The 4,710-nt window shown below is 40.0% G+C and overlaps 1 pseudogene across 1 annotated transcript; it reads left to right on the forward strand.

Moving 5' to 3' along the window:
- The first annotated feature begins 3,039 nt into the window (after positions 1-3,039).
- LOC103259325 lies at positions 3,040-3,878 on the forward strand (annotated as a pseudogene). Its single transcript, XR_002481908.1, has one exon. The product of XR_002481908.1 is annotated as a DCN1-like protein 1 pseudogene (transcript).
- Positions 3,879-4,710: the final 832 nt, after the last annotated feature.

The raw sequence follows: 4,710 nt of genomic DNA on the forward strand, positions 1-4,710 counted from the left end.
TCAACCTGAATTATCCTACTGTATGCTGCCAGTCCAGTAGCCAGCCCAGGCTAGACTCCATACCACTGTCCTGATACATCCCCTTTTCTATGCCTCCTCTGTGCTCTACTTTCCTTTATTATGATCCTAATTACTTATAGTTTTCCACCAAGTTCCTTCAACAAATAACTCTTGCAACCCCATCTAACAAGAACTATGTCATTGAAATTCATCCAAGCCGGGCTTGGTGGCTCAGCCTGTAATCCCGCGCTTTTGGGAGGCTGAGGTGAGTGGATTGCCTGAGCCCACGGGTTCGAGACCCGCCTGGGCAGTGAGACCTCATCTCTACAATAAATTTAAAAAATCAACCAGGCGTGGTAGCGCATGCCTGTAATTCTGGCTACTTGGAAGGCTGAGGCGGAAGGATCACTCCCAGCAGATCACTCACAGCAGGTCGAGGCTGCGGTGGCCAGGAGCAGCCACTGCACTCCAGTCTGGGCGACAGAATGAGACTCCAACTCAAAAAAAAAAAAAAAAAAGAAATTCATCCAGCAAATTCTCAGCATTCTAAGAATATACTACAGTTCGTAGTTTATGGACAAGCCACAGGAATGTGAGGTGTGTCCCTCTCTGTGCATGACTGTCCTTGACCTGAAAGGAGACAGCATCCAGGGAGGTGACTTGGCTTTGCCAACTGGTGCGAGGGGCCAGCCCCTGCAAGTTTTGGGGAGTCCCTTGGAAGATGTGGTGGTGTCGGCGAATCTGTAGGGACAGATATTAAAAGAAAGAAAGATGGAAGGATAGATATAAAGGAAAGAAAGAAAACGGACAACTGTTCAGTGAAATGAGCAGAAGCCATTTATTGAAAATTACAGCAGGTATTTATCCCCAAATTTTACACAGACAGTCTCACAAGTCTTTCACATGAACACAAAGCCAGGTGCAGGAGGGGCATCCTCCACCCACCAGATGTTTTCTCAGGTGTGAGGAAGGACAAACCCCAAGATTGTCTTATTGTTCCCTTTGCTAGTTAATGCTCTTCAAAAGCAGTGCAACAATCCCTACGAGCCTAATGATGTTCTGATAATCAATAACTTCTAAAGCTCACGCAATACCCATGATGACTAACTTAAACTTTATTACCTTTCTATTCTATGCTAATACTACTTATACAATGTTATGGAAGCTCTTAATTATAGCTTAAGCCAATTCCTAAAGAATGTGGCCCTGTCCAAAGATCACGCTGGGTTCTACAGGATGTGGCCCAGTCCAAGGTTCACGGTGGGCCACTTTTTGGAACAATAGACTACAATCTCTGAACAAAATGGCTATTCTAAAGTCCTATATATCTATCCTAATTTCTATGAAAGTTTCTAATTCCTAATCCTAATATACAAAGCTGATCAGCAGCAGCAAGTCTTCTAAAAATAAAACCCAAATATAAACTGTAAATGTACTGAGGCCAAAACAACAGTAGTAGAAAATGGAGACAATGAAATTTCTAAAGTTAACTGTATTCTTATTAAACCTCAAAATATCATGATTGATCATGCTTGAACTAACATGATTCCCTGACGTTAGCATGACCTATTCTACAATACTTTCTATGAATAAAATAAATTCAATTTCTATAATAGGTAGAAAAACCCTACACTAACTGTAGCTAAATCCGGCCTAAAAGAATGCAGCCCAGTCCAAAGTATGCGCTGGGCCCTCAGGAATGTGGCCCAGCCCAAACTTTGTGCTGGGCCATTTCTGATAACTCTAGATAGTCATCTATACCATTGAAAAACTGAAAACAGCTCTCCGTAAGTATATACTAATTCTACAAATATACTTTTAAATCTTATAAAGAGGCTTGTACCGTATAAAAGGCTCCCAAATGTGACCTGAATTTGAATTATATCTAATACCTAAGCCAAAACCACAGTTTATGGGAAACAGGAACAATGGGTTTCTAGAGTGAGCCATGCCTGTCACAGTCACAGAGCCTTCAGCTTAGATCAGCAGAGTTCCTTTAGGTTACTTGCGCTGCATGGTAAAAGGAGGAGGAAAATGGAGTCCACAGCTCCTGAACACATCCTAGCGGTCTCGGGATCCATGGCCCTCCCTGATCCCTAACGCTCAGTGGGCCTCCGTGGCCGGCTCCCAACAAACTGGGGCTTGGCACTAACAATGCAGAGCTAGAACCTCCGGTGCCCTGAGCAGCAGAACTCAGTGGCCTTGCAGTCTAATTGCAACACCACTGTGTTAAAAAAAAAAAAAAACACTGAATCCTGCTTCATCCAGCTTTATCTGAAAGCACAGCATGCCCATCTGTGGCCAGTGTAGTTCAAGGTTAGGATGTAGCCATCTGCTTCCAAAGGCCCATTTCTTTGCTCTGGTCACCCAACAACAGTTTGCTTGCCAACTCTATATCTGACAAAGGTCTAACATCTAGGATCCACAAGGAACTCAAGCATGCCAAAAGGAAAAAACAAATAACCCTACTTAAAAATGGGCAAAAGATATGAGTAGACACTTCTCAGAAGAAGATATACGAACAACCAACAGATACATGAAAAAATGCTCAGTCTCACTAATCATCAAAGAATTGCAAATTAAAACCACACTGAGATACCACTTAACTCCAGTCAGGATGGCCATCATCAATAACTCAAAAAACAACAGATGCTAGAGAGGATATGGGGAAAGGGAACACTTATACATTGTTGGTGGGAATGTAAACTAGTACAACCTATGTGGAAAACAGTGTGGCAATTTCTAAAAAATCTGAAAATCAACCTACCACACAACCCAACAATCTCCCTTCCTCGAATATACCCAGGGGAACTCAAATCACTCTATAATAAAGATACCTACATATTTATTGCAGCATTATTCACAATAGCAAAAACATGGAACCAACTGTGCTGCCCATCAAAAGTAGTCTGGGATTCGCTGCGGAGCCAGAGGAAGAGGGGAGAGGCCTGGAGGACACCAACATGAAAGAGAAGAGCATGGCTGACAGATCAGATTCCAGAGCACGAACATTTTTCATATTGCAAGAGATAGGAACAAGTTGAAATCATCACAGAAGGATAAAGTTCGTCAGTTTATGATCTTCACACAATCTAGTGAAAAAGCAGCAGTAAGTTGTCTGTCTCAAAATGACTGGAAGTTAGATGTTGCAACAGATAATTTTTTCCAAAATCCTGAACTTTATATACGAGAAAGTGTAAAAGGATCATTGGACAGGAAGAAGTTAGAACAACTATACAATAGATACAAAGATCCTCAGGATGAAAATAAAATTGGAATAGATGGCATACAACAATTCTTTGATGACCTGGCACGCGATCCACCCAGCATCAGTGTGTTGATCATTGCATGGAAGTTCAGAGCAGCAACACAGTGTGAGTTCTCCAAACAGGAGTTCATGAACGGCATGACAAAATTAGGATGTGACCGCATAGAAAAACTAAAGACCCAGATACCCAAGATGGAACAAGAATTGAAAGAACCAAGACGATTTGAGGATTTTTACCAGTTTACTTTTAATTTTGCAAAGAATCCAGGACAAAAAGGATTAGATCTAGAAATGGCCATTGCCTACTGGAACTTAGTGCTTAACAGAAGATTTAAATTCTTAGACTTATGGAATAAATTTTTGTTGGAACTTCATAATCGATCCATACCGAAAGATACTTGGAATCTTCTTTTAGACTTCAGTACAATGATTGCAGATGGCATGTCTAATTATGATGAAGAAGGAGCATGGCCTGTTCTTATCGATGACTTTGTGGAATTTACACGCCCTCAAATTTCTGGGACAAAAAGCACAACAGTGTAGCACTAAAGGAACCTTCTAGAATGTATATAGTCTGTACAATAAATGCAACGGAAAATTGCACAGTCAATTTCTGCTGACTGGACTGAACTGAAGATCAATCCTCACAATTCAGACTGAGGGTTGAAACAAAACTTTAAGGATACATCTTGGACCATATTGTATTTCATTCTTCTGATGGTGGTTTGGGCTTGTCTTCTAGTCTGGGCCGCTCTAAACATTTATAATTCCAACATTGTGGATTTCATCTTATATCTGTGGACCATCCTAGTTTATTCTCCTATAAGTCTTAGAAACTTTAGGGTGATTATTTTGAGGTTTCCATTCTTGCATAAAGCACAATGCTGTCTTCATCAGAAAGCAGTTGGCATAAGAATTAAACATATGAACATCACAAACAATTTATAAAAACTTCTTAAATATACACTTTGGGCTAGTTGCAAAGACTACACTGATAGCACTTCCAATGAGAGTGATAATATTTAAGTGTACCGGATCTGGAATGATGGTTTGGGGGGATTTTTTTTTCCTGGCAAATCACATGTATTGTTGATGTGAGTAGAGTGTCTGATGGAAAAAAATTGTCAAAATAACCAACATGAAAAATTTTTAAGATAACTTGGTGCCTACCTGAAAATGTTTTGTGCTTCAGACTTTCAATTTCAAAAAGGTTTCACAGAACTAGTCTGCACTTAACTTACCAATGTTTATATATAGTTGTCCTACAGGGAACTTTTATTTAGAAAATGTCTGGTTCCACTCCTGTCTACATTATGCACTACCTAATTGGATTTCATTATGCTTTTGAAATGCTCATATGCCTGTCAAATAAGTTAAACTATTTAATTTGCTTTGAATGTTTTGAATTGCTACACAATACAATATTCTAAACTTAGGCATAA

Source organism: Carlito syrichta, unplaced genomic scaffold (genome assembly GCF_000164805.1).
Source record: "Carlito syrichta isolate Samal-C Ts95f unplaced genomic scaffold, Tarsius_syrichta-2.0.1 Scaffold302603, whole genome shotgun sequence".
NCBI classification, from domain to species: Eukaryota; Metazoa; Chordata; class Mammalia; order Primates; family Tarsiidae; genus Carlito; species Carlito syrichta.